At 38.2% G+C, this 23,708-nt stretch overlaps 1 pseudogene; it reads right to left on the reverse strand.

Annotated features, from left to right (window-relative positions):
* Positions 1 to 236: 236 nt before the first annotated feature.
* Positions 237 to 607, reverse strand: LOC102921148 (peptidyl-prolyl cis-trans isomerase A pseudogene; annotated as a pseudogene).
* Between the last annotated feature and the right edge of the window lie 23,101 nt (positions 608 to 23,708).

Here is a 23,708-nt window from a genome sequence, read left to right on the forward strand (position 1 = left end):
ACCATACTGATTTCCAAAGTGATTGTACAAGTTTGCACTCCCACCAACAGTGGAGGAGTGTTCCCCTTGCTCCACATCCTCTCTAACTTAAGCTGTTATCAATGTTTTTGATCTTTTTTTCTTACTTAGATTTTATTCATAATCACAAACTTAACTCTGCAATCCAGCTAGATTTGGGAGGGGAATGGGGAGAAAATGGAACCTAGAGAACTTCAGTGAGAGTAGAGATTACAGGGTACTGTGAGCAGATGGGGTGGGGGTGCTCTCCTGAGCTACAGAAGGAATGGTCTGGTGGGTAAGAAGCCTGCAAGCTGAAAGAATTAGAGTTGTCTGCAGTCAGAAATGGTGATCTTCTTGCTGGTCTTGCCATTCCTGGACCCAAAACACTCCATGCCTTCTTTCACCTTCCCAAAGACCACGTGTTTGCCATCCAGCCACTCAGTCTTGGCGGTGCAGATGAAAAACTGGGAACCATTTGTGTTTGGTCCAGCATTTGCCATGGACAAGTATGCTTCAGGACGAAGTTTTCATCCTCAAATTTCTCTCCATAGATGGAACTGCCACCAGTGCCATTATGGCGTGTGAAGTCACCACCACGCTGGCACATGAATCCTGGAATAATCCTGTGAAAGGAGGAACCCTTATATCCAAATACTCTCTCTCCAGCGCTCAGGGCGCAGAAGTTTTCTGCTGTTTTTGGAACTTTGTCTGCAAATAACTCGAAGGAGACGTGGCCCAAGGGCTCGCCATCGGCCTTAATGTCAAAGAACACGGTGGGGTTGACTATGGCTGCAGCAAGCAGAGACAGGGGACAGCACTATCTGTAAGGCGGGGCAGTGTTTTTGATCTTAGCCATTCTGACAGGTGTAAGATGGTATCTCAGAGTCATTTTGATTTGCACTTCCCTAATGACTAAGGATGTTGAGCAATTCCTTAAATGCCTTTCAGCCATTTGAGCTTCTTTGGTTGAGAATTCTCTGTTTAGATCTGTAGCACAATTTTTAATTGGACTGTAAGGTATTTTGATGTCTAGTTTCTTGAGTTCTTCATATATTCTGGAGATCAGCCCTCTGTCAGATATGGGACTGATGAAGATCTTTTCCCATTCTGTAGGCTGTTGTTTTTTGTCTTATTTGATGTGCCTTTTGCCTTACAGAAGCCTCTCGGTTTCAGGAGGTCCTATTTATTAACTGTTGCTCTCAGTGTTTGTGCTACTTGTGTTATATTTAGGAAGTGGTCTCCTGTGTCAGTGCATTCTAGGCTCCTTCCTACTTTCTCTTCTATCAGGTTTAGTGTAGCTGGATTTATGTTGAGGTCTTTGATCCACTTGGATTTGAGTTTTGTGCATGGCGATAGATATGGATCTAATTGCAATCTTCTAAATGTTGACATACAGTTATGCCAGCACCATTTGTTGAAGATGTTTTCTTTTGTCCGTTGTACTGTTTTGGCTGCTTTGTCAAAAATTGGATGTTCATAGTTGTATGGATTTATGTCAGAATCTTCAATTCGATTCCATTGGTCCACATGTCAGTTTTTATGCTAATATCAAGCTGTTTTTATTAATATAGCTTTATAGTAGATCTTGAGGTCAGAGAGGGTAATGCCTCCAGAAGTTGCTTTATTGTAAAAGATTGTTTTAGCTCTCCTAGATTTTTTATTTTTCCATATGAAGTTGAATATTATTCTTTGGAGGTCTGTGAAGAATTGTGTTGGGATTTTGATGGGGATTGCATTGGATCTGTAGATTGCATGTGCTAAGATTGTCATTTTTATTATTTTGGGTCTACCTATCCATGATCATGGGAGATTTTTCCATTTTTGATGTCTTTTTCAATTTCTTTTTTCAAGGACTTAAAGCTCTTGTCATACAGGTCTTTCACTTGTTTGGTTAGGGTTAGCCCAAGGTATTTTATATTATTTGTAGCTATTATAAAGGGTGATGTTTCTCTGATTATTTCTCAGTCCATTTATCATTTGTGTATAGGAGGACTACTGATTTGTTGGAGTTAATCTTGTATCCTGCCACATTATTGAAGGTGTTTATCAGTTTTTGGAGTTCCCTGGTAGAATTTTGGAGTCACTTATATAGACTATCATATCGTCTGCAAATAACAAAATTTGACATCTTCCTTTCCAATTTGTATCTCCTTGATCTCCTTTTGTTATCTTACTGCTCTAACTAGAACTTTGAGTACTATATTGAATAGATATGAGGAGAGTGGAAAACCTTGTCTTTAAACCTTGTCTCTGTTCCTGATTTTAATGGAAACCCTTTAAGTTTCTCTCCATTTAATTTGATGTTGGTTGTTGGCTTGTAGTAAATTGCCATTATTATGTTTAGGTACATTTCTTGTGTTCCTGATCTCTCCAAGATCTTTATCATAAAGGGATGTTGGATTCTGTCAACAAAAGACTTCTTCAGTATCTAACGAGATGATCATGTGTTCTTTTTTCTTTCAGTATGTTTATATGATGGATTACATTGACAGTTTTTCATATATTGAACGATCCCTGCATCTCTGATCATGGTGGGTAATTTTTTTGATGTGTTCTTGGATTCAATTTGTCTTGTATAATATTAGAGGAACCAGCCTCAATATTATACATCCCAGGGGCTCAGGAGAGAGAACTACTAACGGCTAGGACTATTTTCAGGAAATAAAAACTCAGCACACCAAGCTCTATCGTCCACTTGCTTTAATTCCTCTGGCATAACATCCTTTATATACAGCTTCAGTTCTGTTCTCATGTCTAGCTGCTTTCTTGCCTGATTTCTCTCTATACTTATCTATTGCTCCCTCTAAGTTCTATCTTAATTCTCTCATCTTAATTCTGCCTCATCTAGGTCCTTTTCAGCTTTTTCTTACCCAGCTAGTACTTCCCCATCTGGCTCTTCCTCATCTTCCATCTCATTCCTCTGGTTTTTTCTCTTCTCTGTCTTGTACCCTGGAAGTACCAGTATATAAAAGGAGGGTCCGAGCTAAATTGTGTAAAGCTATTACTTAACATCCACCTCTCCTAGGCGGTGTCTCCTTGTAGAATTTACCTTAGGTCAGGAGACTTGCCTGTGCGGCTGCTATCATTGTTAGTCCTCGGAAGTTGGGCGCCTCCTGGGTGGTGTCTCCTTGTGGAATTTAAATCAGGAGACTGGCAGGTGGGCTGTCATCATAGTTATTGTTATCCTCAGAAGTTGGGCACCCACCTGGGTGGTGTTTCCTGTAGTCCTTGAAAGTGGCTAAGGGAGATAATCTGATTCCAGAGAAAGACTTTCCTGAGGCTGTTCTCCAAATACCTGGAATGTGTATGTCCAGAGAGTTATCAGTCCACACTGTTAGCCCTTCTTAGCGAAAAATCAATTGGGAAAACTATGAAGGCACACATGATTTTCATAACAGGATACAGCTGATATATGACAAGCCAAGTAACACCAAAAACTCCTTGGGATTTGGCTTCCTCTGGAGGAATTCCCTGATCCCTCCAGGTAGTGACTTTGCCATAACCAGCTGAGTTCTTATGATATATTCCTGTGGCCTGCAGCAAATTTGCCAGTATTTTATTGAGTATTTTTGCATCAATGTTCATGAGAGAGACTGGTCTGTAATTCTCTTTCTTTGTTGCACCATGGTGTGGTTTGAGTATCAGGGTAACTGTAGCCTCATTAAAAGAGTTTGACAGTGTTCCTTTTGTTTCTATTGTGTGGAACAATTTGAAGAGTATTGGTATTAGCTTTTCTCTGAAATTCAGTTAGAATTCTATGCTGAAGCCATCTGGTCCTGGGTTTTGTTGTTGTTGTTGTTGTTGTGTTTTTTTGCTGTTGTTGTTGGGAGACTTTTAATGACTGCTTCTATTTCCTTAGGAGTTATAGGTCATGATTTAATTTGGGTATGTGGTACCTATCCAGAAAATTGTCCAGTTCATCTAGATTTTCCAATTTTGTGGAGTATAGGTTTTTGAAGTATGACCTGATGTTTCTCTGGATTTCCTCATTGTCTGTTGCTGTCTCCCATTTAGTTTCTGATTTTGTTAATTTGGATAAACTCTTTCTGCCTTTTGGTTAGTTTGGAAGAGGGTTTGTCTATCTTGTTGATTTTCTCAAAGAACCAACTCTTTGTTTTATTGATTCTTTGAACTGTGCTCTTTGTTTCTATTTTTTTGATTTCAGCCCTCAATTTGATTATTTCCTGGCATCTACTCCTCCTGGGTGAGTTTGCTTCTTCTTGTTCTAGACCTTTCAGTTGTACTGTAAAGTTGCTAGTGTGAGATTCCTCTAACTTCTTTATGTAGGCATTTAGAGCTATGTACTTTGCTCTTAGTACTACTATCATGGTGTCGCATAAGTTTGGGTATGTTGTACATTCATTTTCATTAAATTCTAGGAAGTTTTTAATTTCTTTTTTATTTCTTCCTTGACCCAGTGGTGATTCAGCTGAACATTTTTCAGTTTCCAAGAGTTTGTAGGCTTTTTGTAATTTGGGTTGTTGTTGTTGACTATAAGCCATGGTGGTCTGATAAATTACAGGAGGTTATTTCAGTTTTTTTTTTCATCTGTTGAGATTTGCTTTATCATCAATTTTAGAGAAGGTTCCATGGGGTGCTGAGAAGAAGGTATGTTCTCTAGTCTTTGCATGGAATGTTCTGTACATGTCTATAAGGTTCATTTGAGTCATAATGTCTGTTAGTTCCCTTATCTCTCTGTTAAGTTTCTGTTTGGCAGACCTGTCCATTGGTGAGAGTTGAGTGTTGAAATCTTCCATTATTAGTGTGTGGGGTTTGATGTGTGATTTGAGCTTTAGTGCTGTTTCTTTTACATATGTGGGTGCCCTTGTATTGGGGGCATAAATGTTTCAGAATTGAGATTTCGTCTTGATGGATTTTTCCTGTGATGAATATGTAATGTCTTTCTTGATCTCTTTTGATTAATTTTAGTTTGAAGTCTATTTTATTATATATTAAGAAAGCTACACCATCTTCCTTCTTAAGTCCATTTAAGTCCACACTCTAAGGTAGTATCTGTCATTGAAGTTGAGATGTGTTTCTTGTATGCAGCAGAAGGATGGATGCAGTTTTCATATCCATTCTGTTAGCCTGTATCTTTTTATAGGCAAATTGAATCCATTGATATTAAGGGATATTAATGACCAGTGATTGTTAATTCCTGTTATTTTTTAGTGGTTGTGTTATGTATTTCCCTTCTTTGGAATTTGTTGGTGTGGGGTTGTTTATTGCTTATGTTTTCATGGCATTTGACTTCCTTAGGGTGGATTTTTCATTCTAGTGCTCTCTGTAGGATTGGATTTGTAGATAGGTATTGTTTAAATCTGGTTTTATCATAGAATATCTTATTTACTCTCTCTATGGTGATTGAGAGTTTTGCTGGGTATAATAGTCTGGGTTGCCAACTGTGGTCTCTTAGTGTCTGCATACCATTTGTTCTGGACCTTCTGGCTTTCAGAGTCTCCATTAAGATGTCAGATGTTATTCTGATAGGTCTGCCTTTATGATACTTGGTCTTTTTCCTTTACAGCTCTTAATATTTTTTCTTTATTCTGTACATTTAGTGGTTTGATTATTATGTGGTGAGGAGACTATTTTGGGGTCCAGTCTATTTGATGTTCTGTGAGCTTCTTGTTTGTTCATAGGCATTTCCTTCTTTAGGTTGAGAAAGTTTTCCACTATGATTTTGTTGAATATATTCTCTGTGCCTTTGAGCTGGAATTCTCCTTCTTCAATTCCTGTTAGTCTTCGTTTTGATCTTTTCATGGTGTTCCAGATTTCCTGGGTGTTTTGTTTTATGACTTTGTTGGCTTTAATGTTCTCTTTGACTGATGAATCTATTTCCTCTATCTTATCTTCAATACCACAGATTCCCTCTTCCATCCATGAACTCTCAGATTTTCATTTTCTTAGATTTTCCATTTCCAACACTCCCTCAGTTTGTGCCTTCTTTATTGCCTCTATTTCAGTTTTCAAGTCTTTAACTGTTTCCTTCACCTGTTTGATTGTTATTTCTTTGTCTTCTTGACTTTTTTATTGACTTATTTTTTGGTTTCTTTCAATTTTTTGTCTTTTCTTTGATTTCTTTAAGGGGACTTTTCATATCCTCTTTAAAAGCCTCTATCATCATCTTCATAAAGTCATTTTTAAAGTCATTTTCTCCTGCTTCTTCTACATTGAGTTGTTCCGGTCTTGCTGTAGTAGAACCTCTAGGTTCTGGTGGTGCCACATTGCTCTTTATGTTTTTGAATGTTTCCTTGAACTGGCATCTACCTATCTCTTCCTTCAGTTGGTGCAAAGGTGTCTGTGTCTCACTCAGGGAGTTAGCTGCGCTTGGTCCAATTAGCACTGGCAGTGTTTGTATCTCGGGAAGCTGCTGGGCTCTCTGGTGGATGGGTGGGTTTGGGGGACAGAGTGGAGCTGGTAGATTGCAGGGTCCAATGAGGGTGGTGGTGGAAAGGTCACCTTGAGGATTCTTGCCTGCTGGCCTGCAACTGGGGCTGCAAAGGGTAGGGGCATGGGAGCACAGGTTGTGCCCCTGGGCCTAAGCCTAGAGGCCACATTGTATTTTAATAAATTTTTTTGTTGTCTTGAAGTTCAGAAAAGGTCATAAGTTTTGTTTAGGAAGAGAATCAGTAGCTAATTATACCAGCATGAACACATACTCCTGTCCCTCTCTGCAAGACAACCAGTTTGATATCTTTTCACATCCATCCTAGGTTTAAGGCTGAGCTATCAGGAGATAAAACCCGCCAACAGAAAAATAGCAGGTCTGAAAAACAATTTAATTTACATTTAAAATGTAAGACAAATGAAAACACTAAAACGTAGAAAATGCAGAACCATGGAGAAGTTCAAGTGAGTGGTGAGAGCAAACCTGCTCCATAAAAGAGAAAGTTAGATCATGACATCAAAACATTGATCATGAGCTCTGAGTAAGGTGCTCTCCAAAGCATAGAGCAGCAGCAAAGTTCAAAGGAAAAGAACAAATAGAAAACTAAACAAACAATATAGTAAAAAATATGGATAAAAATAAATATATAAAAATTATAAATAAAAGTTTATTCTAGCCAAAAAATAGAATAAATTGGATAAAATAAGAAACTTTATTAAAGCTATTATTTTAAAATAAAGAATTGTCATGCTACTTTCCAAATATATAAAAGCCTTTAACAAATTAAACTTGCAGACACATTTACAAAGGAAAAATAAAGTACAAATGCAGAGTTAGTAGTTCACAGTTATTTTATAATTACTAGTATGTGTAGTATGATTTATTTATGAAAACCTAAACACATCAAGTAAAGCACTCTTGAAGGATACATACTATATACTATTCTTAAATATCTTAATTCTTTGAGCATTTCATATAATATATTTCTATCACACACCTTTCTCCCAACTCATCCCATATCTCTGTTCATTGGCTGAAGTCCATGAGTCTTCATTAATAGAGTCTTGATGTGAAGTGCTGGAGGATAAGCAGAGCAATGACACTATTTGTAATGTTGGGGGCAGTTTATGGAAACTTATAGGCCAACATCTCCAAAAGAGAAAGCCCATTTCTTACATTGATCTTTTGATATATTAACCAATGATATCCAGTAGCGGCATTATAGGGTAATTCATTTTAAACTCTCTTTATATGTGTACAGTTGTATATTTTAGGAAGCTCCCACAGAAGTAGGTTTCCATATGACTTTTTAAAAGAATTTTTAGAATTAGTTTTGCCTCCTCTGTATTCCCTCTTCTACCCTTCCCAATGCCCTTTATCCCTTTATACTTCATAATCTCTCCTCTCCCTTAAAAGCCCTCCAGGGGGCCCCTCAACAGCTTCCTGATTTCTACAAGTACTCCGATTGAAGAACACTTATCTGAAGATTCAAAGCTTGCATCCACAAATGAGAGCAAACATGTGACACTGGTGTTTCTGGGTTACTTCACTCTGAATAATTTGTACAAAAAAAAAAAAAACAGAAAGGAACGAAAGGGATACAAATAGAAAAATTCAAAATATCCCTCTTTTCAGATGGCATGATACTATACATAGGAGGTCATAAAAGACTCTACCAGAAAACTACAGCTAAAGACCACTTTTAGCAAAGTGACAGGATAACAAATTCACACAGGAAAGTCAGCAGCCTTTCTCATCTGTCTAGATACATTTTATGAACCACATTATCTAAAATGGGTATGCGGTAGTTTGAAAGAAAATCCCCCCAAAGGGAGTGGCAATATTAGAAGGTGTGGCTTTATTGAAGGAAGTGTGTTACTGTAGGGGAAGGCTTTGAGGTCTCTTTTGCTCAAGCTTCCCATAATGTGACTGTCAGTTTGACTTCCTGTTGCTTGCAAGATGTAGAGCTCTCAGCTACTTCAGCACCATATCTGCCTGCATGCCTTCATGCTCCCTGTCATCATGATAGCAGACTGAACCTCTGAAACTGTAATTGAGCCACCCCAATTAAATATTTTCTTTGTTGCCATGGTCAAGGTGTCTTTTTCACAGCAATAAAACTCTAACAAAGACAGAAGTTGGTACCAGGGACTGAGGTATTGCTGTGATAGGCCTGACCACACTTTTGTTTAGAGTAAGATGGACTTTGAGACTTTGGAATAGGAAAGCAATGGAATACTTTAAGCATTGCTTTATGGGCCATACTAAGAGGAGTGGGGAAGACCATGGTGGTGAGTGTGATTTGAAGAACTGTGAAGGACTACCTCAAGATGTTTCAGAAGAGAACAATTTTAGTATGTTGCCTATATTCTTGTGATATTCTGGTGATGGGGGTGGCTGCTTTTTGCCCTTGTCAAAAAAAAGTTTGACTGAGGCTAAAGTGAAGAACTTTGGATTAATTCTACTGGCCGAAGAAATTTCAAAACAGCCTAGTATAGACTCTGTCCTGTGGTTTTTGGTGTTAACTCTAAGGAAGCTTTATAATGAAAAGGTCCAGTGTTTCCTAACTATGCTCCCTTCCATATATTTTAGAATGATAATGTATATCCTGTGCCATTCTATGTTAGAAGTATGTGATCTGCTTTTTTATTTTGACTTTTACAAGGGTATCACAGTTAAGAGATTGCTGTGCATCTCAGAAGAGACTTTGGGCTTAGATACAAGTTTGAGACTGTTAATAGATTACAGGGACTTTTGAAGTTGGACTGGATACATTTTTTTGCATTATGATATGGCTATAAGTCTTTGGGGGCCAGGGAGTGGAATGTGGTGGCTTCAAAGAAAATGTCCCTCAAAGGGAGTGGCACTATTTGGAGAAGTGGCCTTGTTGGAGGAAGTATGTCACTGTGGGGGTGGGCTTTGAGGTCTCTTTGGCTCAAGCTTTCCTCAGTGCCTCAATGTGACTGTCAATTCAACTTCTTATTGCCTGAAAGATGTAGGATTCTCAGCTACTACAGCACCACATCTAACTGCATGCCTCTATGCTCCCTCCCCTTCATGATGATAATGGATTGAACCTCTGAAACTGTAAGCTGTCATCCCAATTAAATGATTTCTTTATGAGTTGCCACAGTCATGGTGTCTCTTCACAGTGATAGAAACCCTAACAGGTAGAAGGTGTCAGTTGTATCTAAAGAAGAGATTAATCCATATTAATTCATATCATCTATGCACAAGATGAGATGACAAAGCCGCTTTTCTAAAAGCTCTTAAACCATCCATAGGTTGTCATTCACAGCTGATGCTGCATTCCTTCTCTACAGAGAGCACATTTTTTCCCCTTTGTTGCTAAACATGTCACTATTTCTTTGACTGCATACCAAAAACAAAAAAAAAAACAGTTAGTTCCTATTTTGGAGCTAAGTGGTATAAAAATGACTCCTTTTGTGGAGTCTCTATGAATTAATTCTGATAAGCTAATATGGGTATATCTTCTCCATATGTGCTTTTTCTTTCCACATAGTAACTTTATTGAGATACTAGTAGCATGTCATGAAACTCATTCTTTTAAATCGCACAATTTGATTGTTTAATATGGTCATTAAAATTTGCATCACACTAAATGATTCTAAAACACTTTCATTGTTCCAATGAAACCATTTCCCATTTTCCTCTAACCCAGCACCTGAGGACCACTAATCTATTATCTGCCCCTAAAGACTTGCTTGTTCAAGACATTTCCTAGCAATACATTCATACTTTCTCATATGTTCATCGGCTCATTCATGTTGGAGTAGTCATCCTTTCAGAACTAAATACTACTCCATTGTATGGATAAGCTATGGTTTATTTATCTCTTCATCACTTAATGGACATTTTAACTAAGCCCTACTTGGGATATTCTAAGTAATACTTCTTACAGCTAGACAATATGCAGACATTGAAAGACCTTTGAATATTCAGCCCTAAATGAGATGTCTCCATCAAATTCCTCTCCTCAGAGCTCAAGGTACCCTGTGGAAGAAGGTTCAGAAAATACAAGAGCCAGATGGGATGGAGAACACCAAGAAAACAAGCCTTCTAAACACAGTAGGACTGGTGCACATATAACTCACAGAGACTAAGGCCGCAGGCACAAGGCCTGCATGGGTCTGTACCAGATGGAGTCCTAGAGCTCAAAGGAGAAGCAGACACATGACCCTATCCCTAACCCTAAAGCGATCTCCAATTGATAACTACTTGCAAGTGAAAAAAAATCTTTCTACAAGGGAGTCTCACTGGAGAAACACATTACTCTTAAGGGTAGGCTGCATGCCCAGCAGTAGATAGCCAACAGAAAAGGAACTCTGGCATCTTTGGAGGATCTTTGTCTCATAATGTCATGTCAGGGTAATTTTTAACTCTATGCCCTTTGCATATATATTATGGTTTCAAGTTTTGTGTTTTTATGGGATTTCTGTGGTGTGAACGTGTGTGTCTCTACATTTATACGTTTTACTTCTGGTTTTCTTTGGCCGTTTTTCTTCTGTTTGTTTGTTTTCTTCGGGTTGTTTTTTGTTGTTGTTTCATGGTTTGTTTTATCTTATTGTATTTTATTTTATTATTATCCATTAGAAGCATATTCTTTTCTAATGAGAGACAGAAAAAAGGTGGATCCTGATGGGAGAGGAAGTGGGAAGGAACTGGAAGGAGCAGGGGAAAGGAACTTTAATTAAAATATATTATATGGAAAATAAAAAAATGCTTCTATGAACATTCATATAAAACTTTCTGTATGGACATAGTTTTTCAATTATTTACAGAAACTTCGAAAGTTGTTTCACCATTTGACATTCTCACCAGCAATGTATGAGAGCTCTAATTTCCCAAATGTTTTCCAGCACCTGCTATTATCTGATGTTGATTCTAGCCTGCCAAGTGAATGCAAAGTGGTGTCATGTATATAGGTTATATGTGATAGAGATAATGTTCAATCAAAGTTATATTAAATAGTGTAGCTACTCCCATATTGGTATGTTACAAAAACTCTTATTATTCACCTGAAAATTCAAATAACATTGAAATGTATATATACATATGTATGTGTATCATTCCATCATACTTATAATGCCTATAATAATTTATGAATAAGACACAGAGATTTGAAACAACATATAATAAAACATAATAATTATAATGAAACTCTTACTAGAATTATATAAATGTTGTTTGTTTCTTCCTTCCTTCTTGAACGGGTGAAAAAAGATATTAACATTCTTAGATCATGATTTCCCACAGGTAACTAAAGCTTACTAAAGCTTCAGAACACAGAACTACAGCTAAAGAACTGTTGCACATAAAAGGTTGTTTAAACCATAAGCAAGCCACATTATATTGGTATTGTTATTATTACTGTTATTGTTATAAATAAAATACAGTGGACAAACTTCTTCATTGTAAAAAAGAAAAATGTAAGAAAGAAAGAAAACCTTTCTGAATAAAGCAGAAAAAATTTGCTAGAAGCATATCTTGGCACCGATAGATGATAAATAATGCATGGAGAATATGGCTCAGAGACAGGAAGTGCCTTGACAGGCTAAGAGATGAGAAAAAAGCCATGCTAGCCCATGAAAATGCAGTGGAGAGTCAGCTCTCTCTGGCCTTCCAGGTGAACCAGGTACCCCAGCCCAGCCATTCCTCTGTATCTCTTATCATTGCTATAGTAACAAACAAAATAATTATGCTTCTGTCATTTATCTCAGATTCAATGTCATTTGATCTGCCTGTCATATGCCATTTCATTGATGGCATCTGGGAAAGGAGTTATTTACCTCACCTTGGTTTTCCTAAACAAATTAGAATAAAAATTTTCATTATAAAAAACATATTTAAGAGCACAAAAGAAAGTTCCAGGTACACTAAACTTTTAACAAATGTATTTCCTGTCCTCCTTCTATAGTGAACACTTTGTGAGCAGAAGGAAGACAAGGCTCACTAACACCTAATAATGATCTGGTTCTTATCCCAGAACAGAGATTTGGTGGGATCCAAAAGCATCCTCCATGCACCAAGGAGCTCAGTGGATTCTATTCCCAGGGATGGAAGCTTCCACTCTCTTGCTTAGATTAGTGTTTCTCTGTCTTCTTATGTTTTTTCAATAACCAATGGAGTCTTTAACATTATTCATGTCAAGACCCTTGCATGAACCCTGAAAACAGAATGTCAGTTAAGTGCCAAGTCCCTGAAAATCTCTTTTTAATTTTCAATATTTTTGACACATCAAAACAACAACAAAAAAATATAGCCAAGATTGGAGGGTATGGGGTCACTGCTCCTTCTTACACATGCTGGGAATGACAAGAAACTCATGTTACCTAGAAGACAGCATGATTCCTGCAAACCCCCCTATGTCTTCTATTCTCTGGAACCTTGCCCATACAATGACAGAACAAGTAAATGATGTCATCTGCTTTTGCAGTCTAACTTAAAAGACCCTCTCCCGGTAGACAGGCCCGGCGGCAGAGACAAGCAGACGCAGGTAGGCCTGCGGCGGCGGCCCGCGGAGGTAGACGGGCCCAGCAGCAGCCCGCTGAGGTAGACGGGCCCAGCGGCGACAGCCTACAGGGATATTCAGGCCCGGAGGCAGCCGGCAGAGATATTCAGTCCCAGCGGCGGCCCACAGAGGTAGACAGGCCCGGCGGCGAAGACAAGCAGACGCAGGTAGGCCTGTGGCGGCGGCCTGTGGAGGAAGACGGGCCCAGCGGCAGCCCGCTGAGGTAGACGTGCAGCGGCCGACAGGGACATTCAGGCCCGGTGGCGGCCCCCAGAGGCAGACAGACCCAGCGGCAGCTGACAGGGACATACAGGCCCGGCGGCGGCGGAACGCAGAGGTAAACAGGCCCAGGGACGGAGACAAGCAGACATAGCTTGGAACAGGGACGCCCCTAACCCCAACATCTGGGGAAGAAGCTATCTCCATGGGTCAGAACCAGAACGAATCTGAACACTCCGTCTGAGGACAACCCAGGGCCCAGCTGCTGATCCTGTGAAACCCAACAACTTGGAGGTGTTGGTGAGACTACCCTGCTCAGCTGAAACCCATCTGGGAGAGGATTCAGATGCCCACAGTTTAAAGTCTGAAGAAACAAGATCAGCTGAGGAGTTGACAAATGAACAAAAAGTGACCTGAGAACACAGAAGAAGGCGCTACCCAGACACCAAACCAGATCACCAGAATCATAAGTATATAATTCACCGATCGAAATCAGCTGCCCCTGAAGAAATAGCCCAAAAGCACCAATTTAACCAAGAACCCCTACTAAACCAAGACTAAAAATTAGAACAAGAGAGGCACTCTCAGACACAGACACCACCTGCACCTCACAGAGGAAGAGATGAGTAGGCGCCAGTGCAAAAATACAGGCAACAACATAAAGACCTATATGGCAACATCAGAACCTAGTGATTCTACACCTGCAAGACCTAAACATACCATGACAGAAGAAACAGAAGAAATCAACCCTAAAAATGACATTAAGAAGATGATAGAGGCCCTTAAAGAAGAAATAAAACATTCCCTCAATGAGGAAATAAAAACTTTCCTTAAAGAGGAATTGAAAAACTACCTTAAAGAGGAAATAAAAACTTTCCTTAAAGAGGAAATAAAAAACTGCCTTAAAGAGGAAATAAAAACTTCCCTTAAAGAGGAAATGAAAAACTCCATTAAAGAGGAAATAAAAAACTCCCTTAAAGAAATGGAAGAAAAAACGAACAAAAAATGGGAAGAAATCAAAGAAAGCCAAGAAAAAGCAATTAAACAGATGAAAGAAACATTCCAAGATCTGAAAAATGAATTTGAGACAATAAAGAAAACACATGCTGAGGGAATGCTGGAAATAGAAATCCTGACAAAACGAACAGGAACTACAGAAACAAGCATAACCAACCGATTGCAAGAGATGGAACAGAGAATCTCTGACACTGAAGACACGATAGAGAAAATAGATTCGTCAGTCAAAGAAAACAATAAAGACAAAAAAGTCCTAACACAAAACGTCCAGGAAATTTGGGACACCATGAAAAGACCAAACCTAAGAATAATAGGGATAGAAGAAGGAGAAGAATACCAACTCAAAGGCACAGAAAATATATTCAACAAAATCATAGAAGAAAACTTTCCTAACCTAAAGAAAGAAATACCTATGAAGATACAAGAAGCTTACAGAACACCGAATAGGCTGGATCCAAAAAAAAAGTCCCCTCGCCACATAATAATCAAAACACTAAACACACAGAATAAAGAAAAAATATTAAGAGCTGCAAAGGAAAAGGACCAAGTAACATATAAAGGCAAACCCATCAGAATAACACCAGACTACTCAATAGAGACTATGAAAGATAGAAGATCATGGACAAACCTCATGCAGACACTAAGAGACCATGGATGCCAACCCAGACTATTATACCCAGCAAAACTCTTAATCACCATAGGCGGAGTAAACAAAATATTCCAGGATAAAACCAGATTTAATCAATACCTGTCCACAAACCCAGCCCTACAGAAAGCACTAGAAGGGAAAATTCAACCCAAAGAAGCTAAACACATCCATGAAAAATCAAGCAATAGATAATCCTACACCAACATACACCACAGGACAACACAACACAACCAAAAAAATAACAGGAATTAACAATCACTGGTCATTAATATCCATCAATATCAATGGTCTCAACTCACCTATAAAAAGACACAGACTAACAGAATGGATTAGAAAACAGGACCCATCCATATGCTGCATACAAGAAACACACCTTAACTCCAAAGACAGACACTACCTCCAAGTAAAGGGCTGGGAAAAGGTTTTCCAAGCAAATGGACCTAAGAAACAAGCTGGTGTAGCTATCCTAATATCTAATAAAATAGACTTCAAACTAAAATCAATCAAAAGAGACCAGGATGGACATTACATATTCATCACAGGAAAAATCCACCAAGATGAAGTCTCGATTCTAAACATTTATGCTCCAAATACAAAAGCACCCACATTCATAAAAGAAACACTACTAAAGTTTAAAACGCACATCAAACCCCACACATTAGTAGTGGGAGATTTTAACACACCACTCTCACCAAAAGATAGATCTACCAGACTGAAACTTAACAAAGAAATAAAGGACCTAACAGATGTTATGACTCAAATGGACCTAATAGATATATACAGAATATTCCATCCTAACACAAAAGAATATACCTTCTTCTCAGCACCCCATGGAACCTTCTCAAAAATTGACCACATGCTTGGACACAAAACAAATCTCAACAGATACAAAAAAATTGGAATAACCTCCTGTATTTTATCAGACCACCAAGCCTTAAAGTTAGAACTCAATAACAACAAAAATTATAGAAAACCCACAAACTCATGGAAACTGAATAATACCCACCTGAAACATCAATGGGTCAAGGAAGAAATAAAGACAGAAATTAAAGAGTTCCTAGAATTCAATGAAAATGAAAGTACAACATACCCAAACTTATGGGACACTATGAAAGCAGTGCTAAGAGGAAAATTCATAGCTCTAAATGCACACATAAAGAAGATGGAGCAATCCCATACCAATGAATTAACAGCACAACTGAAAGCTCTAGAACAAAAAGAAACAAACTCACCCAGGAGAAATAGACGCCAGGAAATAATCAAATTGAGGGCTGAAATCAACGAAATAGAAAACAAGAGAACAATACAAAAAATCAATGAAACAAAGAGTTGGTTCTTTGAAAAAATCAACAAGATAGACAAACCACTAGCCAAATTAACCAAAAGGCAAAGAGAGAACACCCAAATTCGCAAAATCAGAAATGAAAAGGGAGACATAACAACAGACAATGAGGAAATCCAGAGAATCATCAGATCATACTTCAAAAACCTGTACTCCACAAAAATAGAAAACCAGGAAGAAATGGACAATTTTCTGGATAAATACCAAATACCAAAATTAAATCAAGACCAGATAAACCATTTAAATAGACCAATAACCCCTAAAGAAATAGAAACAGTCATCAAAAGTCTCCCAACTAAAAAAAGCCCAGGACCAGATGGTTTCAGTGCAGAATTCTACCTGACTTTCAAAGAAGAACTAATACCAATCCTCTTCAAAGTGTTCCACACAATAGAAACAGAAGGAACACTACCAAACTCTTTTTATGAGGCTACAATTACCCTGATACCCAAACCACACAAAGATGCAACAAAGAAAGAGAACTACAGACCAATCTCCCTCATGAACATTGATGCAAAAATACTCAACAAAATATTGGCAAACCGAATCCAAGAATACATCAAAACAATCATCCATCACGACCAAGTAGGATTCATCCCAGGGATGCAAGGATGGTTCAACATACGGAAATCAGTCAATGTAATACACCATATAAACAAACTGAAAGAAAAAAACCACATGATCATCTCCCTAGATGCTGAAAAAGCCTTTGACAAAATCCAACACCCCTTCATGATAAAGGTCTTAGAAAGAATAGGAATACAAGGAACATTTCTAAACATAATAAAAGCAATTTATAGCAAGCCAACAGCAAACATCAAATTAAATGGAGAGAAACTCAAAGCGATACCACTAAATTCAGGAACAAGACAAGGCTGTCCACTCTCCCCATATTTATTCAATATAGTACTAGAAGTTCTAGCTAGAGCAATAAGACAACAAAAGGAGATCAAAGGGATACAAATTGGCAAGGAAGAAGTCAAACTTTCACTATTTGCAGATGATATGATAGTATACATAAGTGACCCCAAAAACTCTACCAGGGAACTTCTACAGCTGATAAACTCCTTCAGTAAAGTGGCAGGATACAAGATCAACTCAAAAAAATCAGTAGCCCTCCTATACACAAATGATAAAAGGGCTGAGAAAGAAGTCAGAGAAACATCACCCTTTACAATAGCCACAAATAATATAAAATACCTTGGGATAACACTAACTAAACAAGTGAAAGACCTTTTTGATAAGAACTTTAAATCTCTAAAGAAAGAAATTGAAGAAGATATCAGAAAATGGAAGGATCTCCCATGCTCATGGATAGGCAGGATTAACATAGTAAAAATGGCAATCTTACCAAAAGTAATCTACAGATTCAATGCAATCCCCATCAAAATCCCAACACAATTCTTCACAGACTTGGAAAGAAAAATACTCAACTTTATATGGAAAAACAAAAGACCCAGAATCGCTAAAAGAATCCTATACGATAAAGCAACCCTTGGAGGCATCACCATCCCGGACCTCAAACTCTACTATAGAGCTATAGTAATAAAAACAGCTTGGTACTGGTATAAAAACCGACATACGGACCAATGGAATCGAATTGAAGACCCTGACATTAATCCATGCACATATGAACACCTGGTTTTTGACAAAGGAGCCAAAACTATACAATGGAACAAAGAAAGTATCTTCAACAAATGGTGCTGGCATAACTGGATGTCAATATGTAAAAGATTACAAATAGATCCATATCTGTCACCATGCACAAAACTCAAGTCCAAGTGGATCAAAGACCTAAACATAAATCCAGTTACACTAAACTTAATAGAAAAGAAGATAGGAAGCACTCTTGAACGCATTGGCACTGGAGACCATTTCCTAAATAAAACACCGACAGCACAGACCCTGAGCACAACCATTAATAAATGGGACCTCTCAAAACTGAGAAGCTTTTGCAGGGCAAAAGACACAGTCAATAAGACAAAAAGACACCCAACAGATTGGGAAAAGATCTTCACCAACCCCACATCTGACAGAGGATTGATCTCCACAATATATAAAGAACTCAAGAAACTAGACATCAAAGCACTGAACAGTCCAATTAAAAAATGGGCTAAAGAACTAAACAGAGAATTCACAAAACAAGAACTACAAATGGCTGAAAGACATTTAAAGAAATGCTCAACATCCTTAATCATCAGAGAAATGCAAATCAAAACGACTCTGAGATACCACCTTACACCTGTTAGAATGGCTAAGATCAAAAACACCAATGACAACCAATGTTGGAGAGGATGTGGAGCAAAGGGAACACTCCTCCACTGTTGGTGGGAATGTAAACTTGTACAACCACTGTGGAAATCAGTATGGCGGTTTCTCAGAAAATTAGGAATCGAACTACCTCAAGACCCAGCCATCCCACTCTTGGGCATATACCCAAAGAATGCTGATACATACCATAAAGATACATGCTCAGCTATGTTCATAGCAGCACTATTTGTAATAGCCAGAACCTGGAAACAACCTAGATGCCCATCAACGGAAGAATGGATGAAAAAAATGTGGTACATATACACAATGGAGTACTACTCAGCAGAGAAAAACAATGAAAGCATGAAATTTGCAGGCAAATGGATGGAACTAGAAAAAATCATCCTGAGTGAGGTAACCCAAACCCAGAAAGACAGTTATGGTATGTACTCACTCATTGGTGGATTCTAGATATAAAATGAACAATCAGACCACAACCCATAAAACCATAGAGGCTATATATATAGCATGGAGGTCCCTAGGATGACTGTGGCATATAATCAATTTCAGTTTTACTCAATTATTGAAAAAAAATAGCCAAATGAATGGAAACACATGAACTATGAACCAAAGGCTGAGGGGCTCCCAGCTGGATCAGGCCCTCTGAATAGGTGAGACAGTTGATTGTCTTGATCAGTTTGGGAGGCATCTAGGCAGTGGGACCAAGTCCTGTGCTCATTCCATGAGTTGGCTGTTTGAAACCAGGAACTTATGCAGGGACACTTGGCTTAGTCTGGGAGGAAGGGACTGGACCTCCCTGGACTGAGTCTACCAAGTTGATCACAGTCCTCGGGGGCTTGTCCTGGAGGAAGTGGGAATGGAGGGTGGGCTGGGGGTAAGGGGAGGGCGTGGGAGGGGGGAGAATAGGGGAACCCATGGCTGATATGTAGAACTGAATGGTATTGTACAATAAAAAATATATATCACCAAAAAAAATAAATAAATAAATAAATCTAAAAAAAAAAAAAAAAAAAAAAAAAAAAAAAAAAGACCCTCTCCCTTAACTAAGTGGGTGTAATAAAGATACATCATGGAGAAGCCAAATGCTGTAATCCCAGAGGGTCAAACATGCACCTCCAGGAAATATTGTAAGAATAAATATTATTGGTAAGATTTGTAAGGGATGGAAGGGTGTTTGTTTATCTGTTGATACTATACTTTAGCAAAGCAGTAGATATAACATTACACATATGTGAACTCCTAGTGATATTTTTCCATGATTCTCTACAATCTACCCACATTGCCTGAGCACAGCTAAGATGTCGATGTGACACTTCCTTACTGGCTAACTCTCATAGTGATGGAAGATCTCATGAATACTACTGAAAGAAAAAGGTGATCATCAGTCATAACCAACTGTGAACTGTAGGAGCTACAATAATAACTGGCAGGATAATACATGCCCACTGGTGCTGTAGTGGCACTAACATTATAGAAGTAACCAACCACTTTCTGGATCGATTTAAGTTCTGCTCCACAAGATGAAACCCAGATACTGCATATCTGTTGAGTCAAGAACATTGTCTAGACAGGTCATAGATCTTAATGGAGAACCTATCACTATAATTATATTAAATACATATTGTTAAAGTGACTCTTAATTACTTACTATTATATCTATAAGTTCATGTATTACTCAATCCTCATTACAGAAGCTTTTATTTCTTTTTCCATTCTTTTTTCCCTTTTAATGGAAATAGAGAAGCGTTTATTTGCAATAGATGGTAATTAACATAGAGCTACACTTAACAACATGCAGAAAAAAGAAGACTACTGAATTCCCAGCTCTAACTGTAACATTTGTACCACAAGTTCTCCTCCCAAGGTTCAGGGATCATTGAAGAAGAGGAGGTAGAAAGAGTGTAAGGGACAGAGGTAATAGATAAGTACAAGGAAAAAAATGCTTTCTGGACACAGCTTGGTAGTTGCCCTCATAATCTCAAAATGGTTGTAACAGCATATACAAGACTAGCATATGGGGAAGAGAAGATGAGCATGAATACCACCTCTACCTGAAGAGTCACTGGTAATTGGTAGCTGCTGGGAGAGGGAGGGTCAGTTTTTAAGACTGTGGTCAGCCATGCTCAGTGGAAGTCCACACAACACATTCAGTAATACACGGTAATACAAAATGGACTTGATGGATTATTTTTAAAAAATAAAGTTGAGCAAGTAGAGAAGGCTAGAAGATATGGGAAGAGATAAGGGAGGGGTGGATAAAACTTTGAATGAAATTCTCAAGGGATAAATAAAGAAGCAAGAGAAAAAAAATAAAACTTACCAAAAAATTCTAATTCACTGGGTCTAAGGTAGAATTCAGCAGCAATAAAATTGTTAAAATTCCCTGAGGAGTTCTTCAGTTTGAAAAATCACTGGTTTGGAGAAAACATTTGCACTTAATTTTCCTGAGTTTGATCTTTCTCATAGCTCCCATTCTCAGGTAAGGTAAGTGTGGGCACTGCAGGTTCACTAGAGGCCCAGGAGGGACTTTCCAAGAACTTCTGGAGGGGAAGCAACTGCCTGACAAAGGGAAAAGCATTACAATAGAAAACTTAGCTTAAAAATCACCATGGCACTTAAACAGACTCCTGAGTTGGAAATGAGAGAACATTTTTTTTTCTAATATCCCAGTGAGCAGTGCACTTAGCTAGCTGTCAAATATGCAAACAGAGTAATTTTTCATCCTAATTATTTTGGGATGTTTTTCCTAGGTTGCATGATTATGTGGTTAAAAACCCTAGTTTTGTACATGTATTATTTGATACTTGGGCTAATAAAGATGCTAAAAGTCTTGGAGTCCACAATAAGGGCCAGTGAGTGTACTTACTAATGGAGCCTGCCCATGCATATTTATGATCCACAAATGAGTATAACCTTAAAAAAATTAATGAACAATAGCATCTTCCAAACCCATCAGGACTGATATACATATGAACTCACAGAGACGGTGACAACATGCAGAAGTCCTGCACATGTTCAAAGCAGACAAAAATTCCAGCATAGAAAAGGAGAAATGAATGCAAAGTCCCACCCATAACCAAGAAGCTATTTTTAATTGATAGCTCTTGGGAAAGAGAAAATCAGTTTTCTCCAACGGAGTGCCACTGGATCTATCAACCGCATTCCAGACCAGGTCCCATGTCTAAGAAGAGTTAGTCAACACAAAGTGGACTCAATGTTCTTTGGTGTGTGTGTGTGTGTGTGTGTGTGTGTGTGTGTGTGTGTGTGTGTGTGTGTGTGTGTGTCTATGCATTGTGTTTTCTTTTCATTTTTTGGTATTATTGAGTTTTTAATTTGTTTTGATTCTATTATGTTTTTGTTGTTGTTCTTCCTTTGTATATGTTTATGTGGGTGAAGAAGAGAACAGGAAATTGAGTAGGTATGTAGGTGGGGAAGATCTGGGAGAAGTTGGAGAAAGGATATAAAAATATTGTATAAGAATTTAAAAAACAACAAAAAATTAACAAAACTCTAAATAAATTTAAAGATATGTAAAAATCATTTGACAACGTTTTATGTATTTATGGTATGAAAATGATGGCTTGATACAGGTATAAGCCTTGTGTCATGTTTTCACAGATCACTTATCTATCACCATGCGTGGTATGCATGTAGATCTCCAGAATGTGCTGATCATGTAACTAAAAGTTTGTAGCTTCTGAGCAATACTTTCTCAGGTTTCCCTACAGATCCAGCCCCTGACAAGTAACATTCCACTCCTTTTCTGTGAGTTTGAAGATTTTTAGACTTCACAAATGGCAAATACAGTATTTATCTTCCTATGTTTGGTTTAACCCATTTTACAAAATGCCCTCTGGGTTCATCCACACTGGCATAAATCCTTACTGTTGTAGCTAATACTTTATTATATATGCACCACATTTTTTTCTTCCATTCCCTGCTAGCTTGCTCTGATATTTTGGCGATTGTAACTAATTCTACAATGGACACAGGAGTACAGATTTTTCAAGATTCTGATTTTATTTCTTTGAATATAATACCAAAGGTGGGGTAGCTGTATCACAAGGAAACTCCATTTTTTATTTTCTGGGGGACCTGCAATGGTGTTCGTGAAAAGGTTCCTTTTGCTCTACACCAAAGCTAGCATATTTTAATCATAGACATTTTAAGATATAAGTTGATAGCATTCTTTGCTTTTGCTTAGCACTGATTATTTTTAGTAGTGTTAGACACATTTGTATGTACCTGTTCCTACATGTAAACCTTCCTTAGAGAAATAACTCTTCAACTTATCTGCCACTTAGATTCACTTGCTTGTTTCCCTTCAACTGAAGTGTGAATATTCTTTGTAAATATTGCATATTAGCCCATAATAAAAAAAGGTTTGCAAATGTCTCTTCTCATTTTGTATATTGCCTTTGCACTTTGTGATTTGTTGGCTATGTAGAAGCTTTTTAGTTTAGTTAGTAGTTTTAGTACTGTGTTGTGCTAGGGATGAGCCACAGAAATACAGCCCATGCCTATATGTGAAATCCTAGAATTGATTCTTACTGTTACAAAAATAATTTGCAGGATTAATTTTCTATTTCTGTGAAAAAACAACACTCTAAGTTTCTATCAAAATTATGGAACATACAATGGCAATGCAAAAATCAGTAGTAAATCATGTACTAACAATGAACAATTCAGAAAATTTAAAATTTAAAAAATAATTCATCAGATAAGTTGAGAAATTTGGCATTTATCTTAGTTAGGTTTTTATTGCTGTGAAGAGACACCATGATCATGGCAACTCTTTTTTTTATTTAAAAATAATTTTTATTTATTTTACATACCAACCACAGACCCCTGCTCTCATCCCTCCTCCTGCTTTCCCCAGCCTCCCCCCTTCCCCTCCTTCAAAAGTGTAAGGCCTCCCATGGGGAGTCAGGCTGCAGGCAGTCCTGGTGCTGTGCTGTAGCTGAGAGTCCTACATCTTATAGGCAACAGGAAGTCAAACTGACAGTCACACTGAGGGAAGTTTGAACAAAAGGGACCTCAAAGCCCGCCGCCACAGTGACACACTTCCTCCAACTAGGCCACACCTTCTAATATTGCCACTCCCTTTGGGGGACATTCTCTCTCTCTCTCTCTCTCTCTCTCTCTCTCTCTCTCTCTCTCTCTCTCTCTCTCTCTCTCCATTTTTCTTTATTAAGAAATTTTCTACTCACTCTACACACCACCCACAGACCCCCACCTCCTCCCCAGCCCTCCCTCCCAAGCCACCTCACATCTCCACATCCCCCAA

This window comes from Peromyscus maniculatus, chromosome 20, assembly GCF_049852395.1.
Source record: "Peromyscus maniculatus bairdii isolate BWxNUB_F1_BW_parent chromosome 20, HU_Pman_BW_mat_3.1, whole genome shotgun sequence".
Lineage (NCBI taxonomy): Eukaryota > Metazoa > Chordata > Mammalia > Rodentia > Cricetidae > Peromyscus > Peromyscus maniculatus.